Genomic DNA, 19,298 nt, shown 5'->3' on the forward strand with positions numbered 1-19,298 from the left:
ATATACCAACAGTGCTCCAACTTAGTGCACCAGAAATGTTATAATTCAAAAAGCGGCCGTGTTAGGGCATGATTACCCTGAGCATTCGGGATCTATAAGGATGTATTGAATTATTAAAAGACATCTATTAAACAATCAGAAGATTCTTTTACAAAGAAATTATCTATCAAGTGATTATCCATGCTCTGTCTGTTCACTGAGAAAATTAATTATTAGACTATCTCATTCATATCAATATGAACTATTTGTTATTTCATGATTTTGACAGATATATTAACTAGATAGTCTTATTCGTAACACAACTTTTAATAATTATTGCATACATGTTGGTATTAATGTCAAGCATCTTACTGCCCATGTTCATACTCAAAATGGTATAGTTTAATATTCAATTAAATGGCTTATGAAAAATAAATTACTTGTTTCAGCTTGAGGTCATGCGAGACCAATTGTATACATGAGTACTCACCATTATAGCTTATATTTGGTCAACCATCAAATATTATTTATTTAGAATGTTTAGTTATGCTATATATGTTTCTATTGCAAATGGGTCCTTAATGTAAATTTGGAGTTTATGTTAGTTTTGATTACCCATCTATTATTAGATATCTTAAATCCTTGCGATGGATTTAGAGCATGTTTTGAGGATTGTCATTTTGATAAAACAGTCTTCCCATCATTAGGGGAAAAAAAGTCGCAGCTTGAAACTCGAAGTGAAATCACTTGAAATAATTCGATGTTATCTTATCTTGATCCTTGTACTAATCAATGTGAACTAGAAGTTCAAAGGATTATTTATTTGCCAAGCATAAGAAAATCAATTACCGGATGCCTTCACCAACACTAAAAATATAATAAAATCCTATTTTCTAGCTGCTAATGTTCCAACAAGAATTGATGTTCCTGAAGGACAATCTGCTGGTATATATATCTAAGTCACACCAGAAACATAGTAAACCTGTCAGTGCAGAAGACAAAGTTTCTTGAAAAAAGAAGACAATTGGTATTCCTGAAAAGATCATATCTAGCGCTCCTAACAAGGCTATATCCATGCTCTTGAAGAAGTGCTCCAGAAGAGGCTATACCTAGCACTCTGGAAGAGGCTAAACCCACAAAAAATTCTTAGTGCTCCTGGAGAAGCTAGGCCTACAAAACAAACTATTATAATAAATCGATCTATATCTCCTCCTTATAAACCTCCTGAAGCAGAATCTCTTGAAGAAGAATCTCCTAAAGAGTTATCCCCTGAAGTGGAATCTCCTAAAGAGTTATCCCTTAAAATGGAACCTCCTGAAGAGTTATCCCTTGAAGTGGAAAATGTACTTGAAAATAATGAGATCTTAATACATTATATAAGTACAAGAGATATTTGTGATAGAAATTAAACTGCTGTCGACAACATATTTCGTTTAAAGTTGCTCTTGTTATTACCAGAAGTAGTGGTGAAAGCATAACCAGAAGTGATGGTAATAATAAACCACAAACCGTCTGTTAATCATGTTGTTTAATTTTGATGATGTCTAAAATATTATTTGAAAATTTTGAATTTTTTAATATACATATTCTATATTATTTGATACAAAATATTATTTGTTTAAAATATAAGTTGTATGATATATTTGTTATAAATATTATTTAAATGGAAATATTTTGAAAATATACTATTCGCATTTTGAAAATTTTAAAATTGATTAGTTGACAAAATTGATTGAATAGTTAGCTGGTCACCATTCAGTTTTTGAAAATTTTAAAGTTGATTAGTTGTATCATTTTGATAGAATTAATTGATTGGTTAGCTGGTCACTATTTATCTTTTGACAAATTTGATATTGATGAGTTGTCTTCTTTTGACAAAATTGATATACCCACATGGAGTGATAGGTTATGTTTAGTTTAAAATCTCTACAACATATAAAAAAATTTAAAAAGGGTATATATGTTCAAATTTATTATAAATATTACTTAAATTTTTTTTACTGTGTATGTAAATATTTGATTAGAATATTATATATAATGCATATAATGTAAATAGAATGCATCACGTGAGCAATTAGACTTTTTACACTACATTGATTATATCATGATACATATATGCATATTGGTATCTGGAAAGTCATGCATGACATCATTTCCATTAGCTTTTCTTTTGCTTTTTAGTACAAATTTGACTAAAGCTTAAAGGTGCTCAAATTTGTAAGATTACAGATTTTCTTTACGCGTGATTTTCTTCCACATGGATTCAGCTGACGTCTCAAGGAGCGTCTGTCTCTTCCAATGAATAAATTTTTGTGTATAAATAGAAGTGTTTTGTGTGAAGAAAAAAATGAAGAACTTGAAGAGAAAAAAATCTATGTGCTCCAAAATTTTGAGTGTATTGTATTTTGCTCTTTCACTTTCAGATCTAAGTGTAGTCTTTGTTCTTACACTTTCGTATCTACCTTTTATGAGAAAATTATTGTAAAAGACGGTTAAAGTACCTCTTATTTTTATTCATTATTTTGTGAGAAAATTTTGTAAGGATAAGGTATTTATTGTTGAGTGAGGCTCAATAGATAAAAGTAAGACCTGTGTAAAATCTACAAGCTTGGTGAAGCCTTGGTGGTGTATTAATTCATTTTGACAGTGAAAAATTCTTAAGGAGGTTCCTTGGGGAGTGGACATAGGCCCGATGTGCCGAACAACTATAAATCTCAGTGTTTGATTTTCTCTCCCTATTATTTTTTAATATTGTAATTTTTTTAATAACCCAATTCACCTCCTCTTAGGTTGCCTATAGCGATCCCGATCTTTCCCCATTTGGTTGTTGTATCCGGACTTAGGTTCCATGGAGCTTGTTATTGTATATATCGTGATGTCATCCTTTGATTCCTTATTTTTGAGTTATAGGATGTGTTGGGCAGGTTTGTTACAAGTTTGGTGTGATTGGGAGCAAATGGTTGCTGCCCAGTTTTTGGTGTCTTCGCTCGAGCGAGGACTTTGTCGCTCGAGCAAGCTCGGTGTTTTAGATCCTTTGATCGAGCCAGGGTTCCTTCGCTCGAGCTTGCGTCTACATCTAATTCTGGACCTGAGAGCTGTGTTTCTTGGCTCGAGCGAGATTTCCTTCGCTCGAGCGAGCAAGGTGTATGTTTTGGGTTTCGTTGCTCGAGCGAGCATTCTGTCGCTCGAGCGTGCTTCTGGGTTGCAGACCTGACGCTTCGTATTCTTGGCTCGAGCGAGACTTTCTACGCTCGAGCGAGAGTTCCTTGTGTCTGGTCGCTCAAGCGACCAATCCTTCGCTCGAGCGAGCCTGTGTTATATCAGTAGACAGCAGCGGGTAAACACTTCACTTTTTCGTCTCTTTTGTTTTGCAAGCCCTAGATCCGAGCTCCCTCTCTCTCTACATACTCTCTCTCTAGGGATTCATCTAGTTTTAGTGTGTTTCTACCCTAAGTCTTTTGTAAGAAAGATAGAGGGTGGCTTGGGCTTCGTTTTAATCTGAAAAATCTCAGATTTGGAGCACTTCGGGTTTTGGTCATCATCTCCATTTGAGCTCTTCATTTCAAGGTAGGGATACCCTACTCCATCCTATGAGTTTTGTCATAAATTTTGGGCATTTTGATATGTTGGGGTTGTTGGGTGATTTTTGGAAAAGTTAGGGTTTGTTTTGTAATTTTTAAAAGAGGGGTTCTCCATGTTTGAGTCATATTTGTGATATAAACTTGAAATAGAGGTTGTTTGTGGATTATGGGAGAAAAATGAGCCATAGGGCTATTATTGGAAAAATGGAAAAAATGCCGTAATTGTAATGAATAATTAATTTGTATAATTAATTTGGGAAAATGTGAAATTGAGTTGAGAATAATGAAATTGGGAAATTATGGGATTAAATGGTGTAGTTGGATTAATTTATCACTCACCTATGAAAATGTTGATATTATATCTGTTTATACATTTATTATCTGTTTAGAAATAACTGCTTTGGGCTAGCGGTGGAGGATAGTCTTGATTGTTGTAGATACTGCATGTTGATTAGGGAAAACCGAAACTAGTCACATTAAATATGTCATCGAATATGACAGTTGGAATAATACATCAAATATGTGTATTGAGTGATCCCTGTATATGATAATTGTTTATATACTTGGAATATGTGTAATGTGTGGGAGAAGATAGGGGATATATTCCATGGTTTGAGGAAAGATAGGGGATGGACTCTCAAACCTGTTTGGGAGGAGATAGGGGATGGACTCCGTTAATACAACAAATATGTATACTAAATTGAAGTATTGATACAGCAAATATGTGTATCTATTGTGAAATATGAAAGTGTTAGTATATGAGTTATAGTCTCATTGAATTGTTTGGCCAGGTTCTGAGCCATGTATGTGAATTGATTCGGATAAGTAAAGGAAAATGAAATGTAACATGGACACAAGTGTCATGGAACTGTGTTGTGATATAACTGGTTTATAAGTGTTAACCATCTATCAAATGTTATTGTTTTAGTCATTGCTTATATTTGGTTTAGTATATCTCTACTGGGCTGTGGCTCACCCTATATGGGACATCATTTTCAGGTCCAGGTGATATGCCACCTCCAAGGACATAGCTTGGAAGGTTTTGAGAGTTGAAGACTCCTTTTGTTGTTTTGTTATCTTTTGTTGTATTACATGTAAATTCAGGCCAAGGGCTTAATATGATATGAGTTAGTACTCTCTTTTGTGTAACCAAGTGTTGGCTTGGAAAGTTGTAAGCCGTTGGGCATTTACTTTTGTTGTCAACATGTAATACATTTGTAAGGACTACTCTGATGAATGGAAAAGTGTTTATTTCTCTTATATCAATGCATGTCAAGAATGTGAGGTTTTATGTATTATTTTGAGGGCGTTACATTGCCTACCTGGGATAACAATTGGTATCAAAGCCTAGACTCTAGTTTGTGTGACTTAACTGTCTTAGAGTAGATCATGACAACCCTAGTTATTCCTTATCTGAGAGACAAGCATCCAATAAGCCACCATTGTTTAGCAGCACAAATTTTAGCTATTGGAAAACTAGGATGACCATACATGTTCAATCTAATGATTATGAGTGTTGGAAAATTATTTGCAATGGTCCAAAAATTTCTACCAAAACCGTAGATGGCCTTAAGGTACCAAAACCCGAAGATGAGTGGAATGAATTAGCTACTAGAATGACCCAAATTAATGTCAAAACCACAAACATGTTGTATTATGCCTTAGATGCTAACGAGTTCAACAGAATTTCCACATGTAAAACTATAAAAGAAATTTGGGATAAACTTACAGTGACTCATGAGGGAACCGAACAAGTTAAAGAATCTAGAGTTAGTTTGCTAGTCCATAATTATGAACTCTTTAAAATGAAGCCCAATGAAACTATTCCTCAAATGTTTACTCGCTTACTGATATTATCAATGGTTTAACTTCTCTTGGCAAAATATATACTAATGCTGAAATTGTAAGAAAAGTGCTTAGGTCATTGCTAAAACATTGGGAAACAAAAGTCATTGCCATTACCGTAGCCAAGGATTTATCAAAGCTAAGTTTAGATGAGTTAATGGGATCTCTCTTAACTCATAAGCTCATAATGCAATAAGGAAAGGAAGAGGAGGACAACAACAAGAAGAAAGGAATAGCCTTCAAATCCACCTCAAAACATCAAGAGGATGAGGAAGATGATTTCGATGATGATGAGGAAATGGCATTCATCACTAGGAAGTTCAAAAGGTTTGTGAAAAAGAAACAAGGCGTGCGAAATTTTTTCAGAAAAGACTTCAACAACAGGGATTTTCAAAGGAAAGAAAATCACAAAAAATCTGAAGTTACTTGCTACGAATGCAACAAACCTAGACACTACAAATCAAAATGTCCGGAACTTAAGAAACAATTCAAAAAAGACAAAAAGAAAGCCATAATTGCAGTATGAGGAGAAGATAGCGATGAAAGTGATTCAGAAACCGAAGTTTGTAAAAATGAGGTTGCTAACCTATGTTTAATGGCACTTGGAAACGAAGAAGAGGTAAATGAAGAAACTTTTACGTTTGATGAATGACAATCAGCCTTTGATGAATTATATGTTGAATTTAAGAAACTTGGTTTGAAAAATAACTGTCAAAAGAAAGTGATTTCAAGTTTATCAAAAGAAAATGAATCCTTAACTTCCAACATAAATGCTTTAGAAAATGAAGCCATGAAAATGAAAAAGGAAAAAGAGATTTTAACTCGAAAAGAGTCTTCAATTTTTGAGAAAAGATTAGTTATATTGCAAGAAGAAAATGAGTCGTTAAAAAAGGAGCAAATTGTTTTGAAAGAAAATATCGAAGTCTTGAAAAATACTCTTTCAAAATTCACTCAAGGTAGAGAGACTTTAGATAAAATTCTTAAAAATCAAAATCGTATTTTTGGTAGAGCTGGAATTGGATATAAACATTTTTCAAAAGTAAAAATTGTCAAAAATGGTTTTGTGCATGCATCTTTTTGTCACTCTCATCTCACATGTCATTTTGTGGTACAAAAGGTTATATTTCACCTTCATGACCTGTTAAAATAAATCATTTTTCTAAAATAAAAAAAGATGTGGGTCCCTAAGAACATTTCAAGAATGTCAAATTTTAACTTTTATGAACCTAAGAAAATATGAGTACCAATAGAAAAATCAAATTTTTGTAGGTATGTTTCGAGACAAAATCCAGTAACGATAGATTGTATCTCGACAATACATGTTCGAGGCACATGACCGGAAATAAAGTTATATTCGCCACACTCAACCAAAGGATGGTGGATATGTGACTTTCAGCGACAATATCAAGGGTAAAATCATTGGTGTAGGTAGTGGTAAAAATCCTTCTCCTATTATTGAAAATGTTTTACTTGTTGAAAGTTTAAAACATAACGTGCTTAGCATTAGTCAATTATGTGATAGAGGTTATAGAGTTATTTTTGAGAAAACTCATTGCAATATTGAGAACACCCTAAAAAACAAAACCTTATTTGTAAGTTATAGACATGAAAATGTATATGTGTTCGATTTGCATAATTTGTCTTCTCATTTTTATATTAAATGTTTATCTGCTATAAATGATAATGGTTGGCTTTGGCATAGAAGATTAGGACATGCTCGTTTTAATTTAATTTCCAAACTTTCAAAAAATGAGGTAGTCATTGGTTTACCAAAAATTGTTTTTGAAAACGACAAATTTTGTGATGCATGTCAATTTAGAAAACAAACTAGAATTTCTTTCAAATCCAAAAACATTGTTTCAACTACTAAACCTCTTGAACTCCTGCATATTGATTTATTTGGACCATCTAGGACATTAAGTTTGGGAGGAAAATCTTATGCTCTTGTTTGTGTTGATGATTATACTAGATATACATGATTATTATTTTTAGTACACAAAAATAAAATTTTTTATAATTTCTCAAAACTATGTAAAAGAATTCAAAATGAAAAAAATCTTAATATTTGTAGTATTAGAAGTGATCATGGTAGATAATTTGAAAATGATGATTTTATTTTGTTTTGTGATGACTTAGGAATAGATCATAATTTCTCAGCCCCTAGAACTCCTCAACAAAATGTTATGGTTGAAAGAAAAAATAGAACTCTTGAAGAAATGGCCCGTACTATGCTTTGTGAGAATAATTTACCTAGATATTTTTTGGTTGAAGCCGTTTTCACTGCATGCTATATTATAAATCATGTTATGATTATACCTATTCTTAAGAAAACCCTTTATGAAATTTGGAAAAGTAGAAAACCTAATATTAGTCACTTGCGTGCATTTGGTTGTAAATACTTTGTATTGAATAACAATAAAGATAACTTAGGAAAATTTGATGTTAAATCAGATGAAGCTATATTTCTTTGTTATTCAATTTCTAGTAAAACTTATAGAGTATTTAATAAAAGAACTCTACTTGTTGAAGAATCTGTGCATGTTGCTTTTGATGAATCTAACAACATTATTTCCAAGAATCTTGTAAGTGATGATATTGCAGAAAATCAACCAAGCATGGAGAGCATTTACATAAAAGAAAATGAAGAAAATCCATCACGAAAACATGAAGAAGAAGTGACAATGGTGAAACTTCAAGAAATATATGCTCTTCTAGAAAACGACTCAAATCTACCAAATGAATGAAAGTATACTCATGGTCACTCCAAAAACCTTATTATAGGTGATGTAGCGGAAGGTATAAAAACTCGTTCCTCTGTTAAAAATGTTTGTGGTAACTTAGCATTTGTTTCACAAATTGAACCAAAATCGTTTTTAGAAACTGAAAAGGATGAAAATTGGATTTTAGCAATGCAAGAAGAATTAAATCAATTTGAAAGGAATGAAGTTTGGTTTTTGATCCCTCGACCTAAGGATTATCCCGTTATTGGTACAAAATGGGTTTTTTTGAAATAAAATGGATGAATCCGGAGTTATTACTAGAAACAAAGCTAGATTAGTAGCTCAAGGTTATAATCAAGAAGAGGGCATTGATTTTGATGAAACGTTTGCACCAGTTGCTAGACTTGAAGCTATTAGAATGTTACTTGTTTTTGCATGTTTTAAAGATTTTAAACTATATCAAATGAATGTTAAAAGTGTTTTTTTAAATGGGTACATATTGGAGGAAGTTTATGTTGAACAACCTCCCGGTTTCGAAAATCATAAATACCCAGATCATGTTTTCAAACTTTCAAAAGCCTTATACGGCTTCAAACAAGCTCCTAAAACATGGTATAAAGGATTGAGTAATTTTCTACTTAACAAAAGTTTTTTTAGAGGAAAATATATACAACTCTTTTTATAAAAACCAAAAGGGAGGATATGCTAATTGCTCAAATTTATGTTAATGATATCATTTTCGGCGCTACTAATGAACATTTGTGCAAAGAATTTGCTAAAGATATACAGGGTAAATTCGAAATGAGTATGATGGGGGAGTTAAATTACTTGGTCTACAAATTAAACAAACCAAGGATGGGATCCATTAAAACCAAATAAAATATATCAAGGATCTACTCAAAAAGTTTGAAATTGAATCATCAAAGCCTGCAGCAACTCCAATGAGCACATCAATAAAAATCGACAAAGATGAGCAAAGTAAACCGGTAGATGAAAAGAAATATCGAGGTATTATCGGTTCCTTACTCTATCTTACTGCTAGTAGACAATGTTTAGTGTTTGTATGTGTGCACGTTTTCAATCCGCACCTAAAGAGTCACACATCACCGCAGTCAAACTTATTTTTAGATATCTTGTTGGCACTCCAAATTTGGGAATATGGTATCCTAAGGGAACTACTTTTGAACTTTTTGGTTACTCGGATGCTGACTTTGCGAGATGTCGAGTTGATTGCAAAAGCAATAGCGGCACTTGTCATTTTCTTGGACACTCACTCACTTCTTGGTTTTGCAAAAAACAAAACTCAGTAACTCTGTCAACTGCTGAAGCAGAATACATTGCCACCGCTGGGTGTTATGCACAATTGCTTTAGATAAAACAACAACTTCAAGATTTTGGACTTCATTATGATCATATTCCTATAAAATGTGACAACACTAGTGCCATTAGTCTTTCAAAAAATCTTATTCAGTACTCACGCACTAAACACATTGAAATAAGGCATCATTTTCTAAGAGATCATGTACTCAAAGGTGACATTGAACTCGAATTTGTGCCTACAAATCATCAATTAGCTAACATATTTACCAAGCCTCTTAATGAAAAACAATTTTGTTATATTAAAACTGAACTTGGTATGATGAATACTCCAATATAATGTTTATATTAAATATAAATTTTAAATAAAAAATAACTATAAAATAAAATAAAATAAAAAATAATTAAATAAAATAATTATAATTATAATAAAAAATTATATATATATATTCTCTCTCTCTCTCTCACCCACTCTGTCTCTATATCTCACCCGCTCTCTTCCTCACTCTCTGTTTTCTCTTTCACTCTCGCTCTCTGTTTCTCTCTCTGTTCTCCTATCTCTTTTCCGCTCTCACTTCCCCTTCATCATCCAACTCCGACTCCACCGCCACCATCATCCATCACTTTCATCACTACCATCATCCACCCATATCCCTCACCGATCTACCAAGATCCATCATTGCTCTACACAACACCTTCGTCATCGATCTTCGACATCATTTCAGATCCATCAAGATCCGTTACTGATCCACCAAGATCCATCACCGATCTACAAAAATTCATCACTGATCTACACACATCTTTCCGATCATCAACATCATCGCCGATCAACATGTTAAAATTATTTGTGCACTGTGTGATATTTTTTATATGGTTATATGTGCTCCAAACTCTGTTGTATTTAATAACAATTGCTTCTACCTGGTATGAAGAAATTGTTTTTATTTGTATTTTCTCTTTTTATGCTAGTGCACTCAATGTAGTTATTTATGACCAGATCTTAATGGCCCTTGGTATTATAAATTGGTAATCTATTTCTTACAATTTATGTAATTTCCTTTTGTGCATTAATTTAGGAGGAAACTCGTATTATGTAATCTTTTGAAATTAAATCAATAAAATAAAAAATAAAAATATGAATAACCTTAAGAGGACGTTTGTATATTCTATGCATAATTTTAGCAGTATATATCATTATCAACTAATTTTTTTTCCTCCTTATCTGTAATTTTTTTGTATATATTTAAAAAATACAAATATTTTTGTTTTTAGAGAGAAATGCTTGCAATTTTATTTCAGAAGGAGAAACTACTGATCGATTACATGTACGGGTTGAGAAGGTTTCACAAATTTTTTGCATTTCACTTCTCTCAACAATTTTTCATGAGCCTCCTTTACATGTCTCTCTCTATTTTTAACTTCTGTTAGTCTTGGCATTATAACCGTTGCATAATATTGCACTGCATTCTCCAACTGCGAATTTTTCCTTTCTAGCTCTCTTTTCTCCTAACGAATATTAGCCAATTGTTGTTTTAACAAGCACACGGTGTCTCTCCATTGCTGATTTTCTTATATTCTTGCTTGTAGTCATTGAGTCATATTAGAAACCGCAGTCATCGCTTGTGTACTAAGGGCCATAGTGTTATTAATAGCATCGATATCATTCCGATTATCAAAAGCACTAGGACTCTCAGTTACCGGAATAGCATGTAACTGCACCATTGGTTACCTCTCATTGGCCTGCATTACAAACACCTCATGTACGTCAGAACCATTGATGACTAAGGTAAGAAATGGCATGATTACACAAGAAGGTAAAAAAAAAAATTCTCTAACAACACTTGACGATTTCGTATCTCTGCCTCTCATCTTTGTCACTTTTTATACACTCATTCGATCCAATACTCGATGCATATCTACTAAAATCTCTTGTTTGTCAACATTTTGGGCGCCGCTACACCATTTCTTCAGGAGATGCTCCAAAATCCCCACAATGATCACGACAAGGCATAAGAACCATTATTATAATATTTTTTTTTCACCTCAGATTATTTTCTCAAATGTATTTGTCTGATTTTTGTTTTGATCACTGAAAATTTTTTCTCTCTAAAACCTTCCTATCTCCATATTTTATTTTGATGATGTCAAAGGGGGAGAAAATTATAAGTTTTAATTGTAAAATGTGAATTTGAATTGCCATACACGTGCTTTAAATTATCAAATATCTTATGTTGCAAAATTATTTGAATTGCCATACATGTGCTTTAAATTGTCAAATATCTTATGTTGTAAAATTGTCAAATAATTTGTTGATTTTTCTTTTTTTTGTCAAATCCATACAGATATTGACATCATCAAAAAATGAGAGATTGTTAATCGTGTTATTTAATTTTGATGATGCCTAAAATATTATTTGAAAAGTTTAGATTTTTTAATATACATATTCTATATTATTTGACACAAAATATTATCTGTTTAAAATATAGGTTGTATGATATACTTGTTATAAATATTATTTAAATAGAAATATTTTGAAAATATGCTATTCACATTTTGACAAATTTAAATTTGATTAGTTGACAAAATTGATTGATTGATTGGTTAGCTGGTCGCTATTTACTTTTTGACAATTTTAATGTTGATTGGTTATACTATTTTGATAAAATTGATTGATTGGTTGGCTGGTCACTATTCATCTTTTGACAAATTTGAAATTGATGAGTTATCTTCTTTTGGAAAAATTGATATACCCCAATGGAGTGATAGGTTATGTTTAGTTTAAAATCTCTACAGCATATACAAAAATTAAAAAAAGATATATATGTTCAGATCTCTTATAAATATTACTTAAAAAGATTTTACTATGTATGCAATTATTTGATTAGAATATTATATATAATGCATATAATATAAATAGAATGCATCACGTGAGTAATTAGACTTTTTACACTACATTGATTATATCATGATACATATATGCATATTGGCATGTGGAAAGTCATACATGACATCATTTCCATTAGCTTTTATTTTTACTTTTTAGTACAAATTTGACTAAAGCTTAAAGGTGCTCAAATTTGCAAGATTACAGATTTTCTTTCCGCGTGATTTTCTTCCACATGGATTTACCTGACGTACCAACGAGCGTCTGTCTCTTCCAGCGGATATATTTTTGTGTATAAATAGAAGTGTTTTGTGTGAAGAAAAAAATGAAGAACTTGAAGAGAAAAAATTATGTGTGTTCTATGATTTAGAGTGTATTGTATTTTGCTCTTTCACTTTCAGATCTAAGTGTATTCTTTGTTCTTACACTTTCATATCTACTATTTGTGAGAAAATTGTTGTAAAAGAGGGTTAAAGTACCTCTTATTTTTATTCATTATTTTGTGAGAAAATTTTGTAAGGGTAAGGCATTTATTGTTGGGTGAGGCTCAATAGATAAAAGTAAGATCTATGTAAAATCTACAAGCTTCATGAAGCCTTGGTGGTGTATTGATTCATTTTGATAGTAAAAAATTCCCAAGGAGGTTCCTTAGGGAGTGGACATAGGCCCGGCGTGCCGAACCACTATGAAGCTCAATGTTTGATTTTCTCTCCCTATCTCTCTTAATTTTATATTGATAATTATTGTTTTATTTTTTTATTCTGAATAGTGTGTTTATTATTTTTTAATATTGCAATTTTTTTAATAACCCAATTCACCCCCTTCTTGGGTTGCTTACCTAAGATAACACTGTCGAAGAATGACAACGTAAAAATAATTGGTCAGTGTGGAAAGAAGTAATACAAGTAGAATTAAACTCGTTTACAAAAACATGAAGTATTTAGACTTGTAATCTAACCCCCTAAAGGGACATAGCCTGTCAAATATAAGTGGGTATTATTGAATATAAGTGGGTATTTGTACTACAGTGCAATGGGAAAAATAAAATTGTTAGATATAATGCGTAACTTATTGTACAAGTTTTGTCACGACCCCAAACCGCCCCTAGTAGTTTGGTGTCGTGATGGCCAGTAATTCGGGATTACCGAAGGCCAACTTTCAAAATTCACACACAATCAGAGTATAAATATATGGGGCTAACATGTGCGGAAGCAATAATTTACAATACAAGTGGTCCATGAGAGCAATGCATAAGTCAAATGGAATGGCATACAACATTACATAGCTTTACAACTTGAATACAAATAGAAATGAAGTACAAAAATACATATTACATCTTGGTAAAAGGCTTCTCAAGCCGACATGTTCAAAATACATGAAATACAAGTCAAGAAACATAATCTTCAGGAATGCCGACATAAATATTGCCGACATAACATGCATCCAAAACATCTTGCAAAACACACATCTCGGCGTAGCCGACTTCTTGCTTGTTACCTACATATATATAGAGAGGGTGAGCTTGGATACTCAGTGAATGGTACAAGTAATAAAGGGGTGAAATGAATGATACCCGAGATCTTTGGAAAACATACATATCATATCTTTGTCAAAACCATACATAACATAGCTTAGCTTGGTTTGAAATAAAACATCATTCGAAACTTGGTCTTTCAAAACTTACTTAACATACGTCAACTTAAAAGCATAACCTCGGCATAACCTTGGTCTTTTAAAACAAAAGCATAACCTCAGCATCGAGCACACCCGTTCATAGTCTGTCAGTGACCGATATCTTAACAAGGGTGCTACTTAGGCTTAACGTCCCCTAGCACAAAAGGACGGTGCTACCTAGGCTTAAAGTCCCCTAGCACGAAAGGACCCTCAAAACAAGATGTGCTGTGAAAGTTTAGAGTCCTCCAGCACAAGGGACTTTCAAAACAAGATGTGCTGCGAAAGTTTAGAGTCCTCCAGCACAGGGGACTTTCAAAACAAGATGTGCTGCGAAAGTTTAGAGTCCTCCAGCACAAGGGACCTATGTTACAAAGGCCCGTAGTCCTTTTACACTAGAGTACAAATCAAGGGTGCCGCGAAAGTTTAGAGTCCTCCAGCACAAGGGACTTTCAAAACAAGATGTGCTGCGAAAGTTTAGAGTCCTCCAGCACAAGAGACTTTCCGAGAATGTCATCAAAACAAAGCTTACTTGATACATTGCCATCCAAAACAAAGCTTATACTTGATACATAAAATAGGGATATCATTCATGCTTAACAAATACTTTTCAAAACAAAGCAAAGCAAAGTTCATCAAAATATTGATAACATAGCTTTATTAAAAATACCACTCACATAGTTCTACAAACGTCGGGGTCAAGGCAAGTCCAAGTCCTACAAACACATGGCAAAGTCTATTGAATGCACTTCTCAAAACAAGTCTTGCATGCATGCAAATGATCTAGGAAAACATGCTGGGAGTCAAAACACTATTTTACATGTCAGGAAGACATGCTGGGTACCAACCAGGTCTTTGCCGAGGTCCCACACCTCCTGGCCGAGGTGTGGCTACCTAGGCTTTTCGGCGTGCGGCTACATGCCGAGGTGCGCACAAGACAACTAGAGGTGTAAGTGATCATGCAAGGTAGGCCAAGGTGAGATACGATGCTTGGCCTAAATGTGAGGTCTAGGTAAGAGTGATCTCGGCGACTACACCTCAGGAAGTTTGGTCTGGAGATCTGGGTTTCCACCCGTGAAGAACATGAAGAACATGAACATGAAGATCATGAAGAACATGAATGCTAAAATCATAACTTCTTTATTTAAAAAATCTGGAGTTTCATGCTATGAGTTCGAAAACATGGACCTGGGTACCCATATTTGAAAATCATGTGAAAACAAACACAAAAACATGGATCTTGGCATGAACTTTCGGATCAAAACATGACTTTTCTTGAAGAACACATGAATGCTATTTTCTCTTTCTAAAACCGAACTTCAAAGCAATGCGTGGCTTACAAATCATATTCAATCATGCAATGCAATAACATAAACATAAGGAATAACATGCGCAGATCAAGAATCTAACCTTAGAACACGGATCTAACGGTTCGATCTCTAGGGATCAAGCTTGGAAATCTTCCTCCTCTTAAGAACTTTTCTCCCTCTCTTAGAGCTTCTCTCTCCTCTTCAAAAACAAGGATAGAGAAATGATAGGTTTTCTCTCTCTATCGACTGACTTAACACTCAGCTCGGACACGTGGCAACGGCTGGTTGGCTCTCTTCAAAAGGTGATAGGTTGACAAGACAAGACTATGACAAAGTGTATCTAACAAGCTACTCAGTAGGGCACTTCGGCAAGTAATGACGTCGGCTAAGGACAAAGCTTCGGCAACTAAGGTGACAATGACCTCGGCTAGGAAGGACAACACTTGACTAAGCTGTGCCACACCTTGGCCTAGATGTGCCACACCTCGGTCTAGGTCATACCACTCCAGGACAAGATCACTCAGGTGCAAAGGTAACATCTCGGCCTAGATAATACACATCTCGGCCTTGGTGATGAACACCTCGGCCTAGATAGTGACATCTCGGCCAATATGTCAAGGCGAAGGTGGAGGTCAAATAAAGGGGTTCCGAGATACTTCTAGACTGAAGATGACCTCGGCTTGGAAAGATCTAAGCTTAGCATAACCTGGGCTTAACATGACCTAGACTTAACATAACTTAGGCTTGAGACACCAAGGAAGCAACAAAGCATGCACACAACACTTAGACATAACACATAAACACAAAGCAAGACAAGATTCATGAATGCAAACTTAACAAGACAAAGTTATGTAAATGAACATGAATATGACCATGACGTGAATATGGGTTGTTACAGCATCTTAACATGGCAAAACGTACAAGTGCAAGCTTAACAAGTCATAATCATACAAATGCTCATGAACATGAATAAGACATAAATGTGGGTTGTTACAAGTTTCTTGCAGAAACTTAGTATTGACTATGAGACAACTTATTCATAGAAAATTTAGATATGCTTTTAATAGATATGGTTACAACATATTGATAGATCACTAGATAGTGATATATATATAACTCCCTCCAAAAGCATTTAATTCAAAACCCAAAAGTGAGGAATTCAGATTTGCAATTGTTGCAGTATATGTTGAAGTTTTGAATCTTGTGGAACTCCAAAAGAGCTTACATAAACTGCAGAATATTTAAAATGAATTTGAAATGAAAGATCTTAGCAAAATGAAATTTTGTATCGGCCTGCAGATCGAACATTTACCAAATGGAATTCTTGTTCATCAATTAAAAAGTTCCGAAACACTTTTATATGAAAAAAGCTCATCCATTAAGTACTCCAATGGTTTTCTTACCCTCCAGAAGATGGTGAAGAAATTCTTGGTCCTGAAATACTGTATCTCAATGCAATTAGTGCTATTATGTATCTTATAAATTGTACTAAGCCCAATATTGCATTTACAGTCAATTTATTAGCAAGATATATTTCTATATCAACCATAAGCCATTGGAATGAAGTAAAGCAGATATTACGTTATTTTCGTAGAATAACCGATATGGGTTTATTTTATTCATATAAATCAAAGTTGCCGCTAATTAGATATGCAGATGCTGGATACCTTTTTGATCCACGTAAAGCCAAATCACAAACAATATATGTTTTTGCCGATGAAAATACTGTTATATCTTGGCGATTAGTAAACAAACATTGAAGGCTACTTCTTCAAATCATTCAAAGATACTTTCAATTCATGAAACAAGTCGAGAATGTATTTGGCTTAGATCCATGATCCATCATATTCAAAAAAGATGCAAATTGTCTTCAACAAAAGATAGCCCAACCGTATTATATGAAGATAATGTTGCATGTATCACACAGATCAAAGGTGGCTATATCAAAAATACGCTCAACTGATAATCTAGTATATCTATCTACTAAAACACTACCAACTGTAACATTCAAGAAGCCCGGTGCATAATACTGGGATGCGTCGACATAAAGATTTATTATGCAACATTGAGGGGAGTCATTTATTTAAGTAGATTTATAGATTGTACTCTTTTTCTTTCGTTTAAGGTTTTTTTCCACTAGGTTTTCCTTGGTAAGGTTTTAATGAGGCATAGTCTTACACTACAGGAAAATCAGGCATTAGCAGCATTTTTAAAACGTCACAAAAGGCCAAAAAAATGCCACAAAAAGATAAGGCAACATTTAAAATATTCGTCATTGATACGGCCGCCGTCATATCTTTGTGGCATTTTAAAAACGCCACTATAGAGTTTAGATGACGTTTTCTAAAGCATCACTAATTCTTAACATCTGTGGACTATTTCCGTTAAAAGAGTTAACTATGACGTAATCATGACAACATTTTGCGACGTTTTTATGAAAAACACCACATTTTCTTTTTCTTTTTTTAAAATCAAAATTAATGATGGTTTTGACTTTTGTTCAAAGCAAACTTTTTTCCTTTAAAAAAATAAAAAAATAACCTACCTACCTATAATCCATCACCATTTTCAAAACATATACCATAATGTGAGTCAATATTCATTTTCCAATTTTCCATAACTAAAAATAAAAACCTTAAAGCACAATATGTTAACTCAATACAAAAAAATAAAAATAAAAATTGCTAATATTTTATCATTTTAATAAAAAAAAATAATATTGAGTGCTCTGGTATTTAGCTTCAAAGGCTGCTCTCTCCTCAAAAAACTTTGCCTCCAACTCATCATGTTGGCTCTACAATGATACAACAAAACATTACACTTCAACACATCCAATAAATCAAATGTATCTACAAAGAATCATGGACATTCCCATAAATACCCATATAATTAACAATTCAACATCATTAAACATTGCACAAATTAAGCACAGTGAGGGATTCATACAATGGAAGAACTGAATTGAGTAAAGCTTTTAAAAAGGAAAATAAGATTGATATGATAAACAAGCACTTCTACAGTTATGTGATTCTACAATAACTTTTCCCTAGAAAATAAAAAGAAAAGGAAGGTCTTGATAAAGTACACGGTGTTTTATGGACAATACATAAATTCTTCGCAACAATAAAAGCTTGATCAATGTACACCATTTATCAAACAACATTAAATTGACATGAATGCTAGATGAAGATTGGAAACAAATTTTACACATAAAAATCGTGAAAGAATTTCAGTGTAAAAACCACAATTGTTCACAACTCACATTATATTACAGATGACTGAACTCTATAACTAAGCAAGGGCAATGTTATACACCACAAACTGCTGGAGCATAATCTCTCATTATTTTCTGAATTACCCTTGCAAAAAAAATTGGGATACACATTCAAAATAGGCATACACAAAAATTAATTGCTTCCACAGTGAAGGATTGTACGACACTCCCAAAAATACTGCCCGTTTGATTTGTTTTCATCAATTCAACCATGTTCGCAGGTTACAACATCAACAATGTGAAATTTTACACATTGTGTAGACTAATTTAGAAGGGGAAAAATTGGGGAAAATACTTTATCACGATTTAGATATTCTGGAAACTCAACAATGCAGACATAGAAACCCAACAATATGATTTATGACTGCTAATTCAGGAAAAACAAACAAACAAACAAGCTCATGGTCTAAATCAAGAATCAAGTATTGGACAATTGTAGAAAGAATTGAGGTATCTGACTTTCTCTACACATACTTCCTTAAATTCAACAATACATGGGTGTTGAATTAGCGAAGTTAGAGCCATCTATGATTCAAAAAATTTTGATCAAATATTTTCAGATGTCAAAGAAATTAATCAACTGTTTTACATTCAAATGGAAAAATAATGTATATAACGGGACATAATTGGTTATGGATTTGACACCTATAAAAGTTCAAGGGTGACAAACCTTCCTGCATATACAAAAACCAAGACCATATAAAAGCTTTCACCTTT

Source organism: Camellia sinensis, chromosome 14, assembly GCF_055761805.1.
Source record: "Camellia sinensis isolate YWXY chromosome 14, ASM5576180v1, whole genome shotgun sequence".
NCBI classification, from domain to species: domain Eukaryota; kingdom Viridiplantae; phylum Streptophyta; class Magnoliopsida; order Ericales; family Theaceae; genus Camellia; species Camellia sinensis.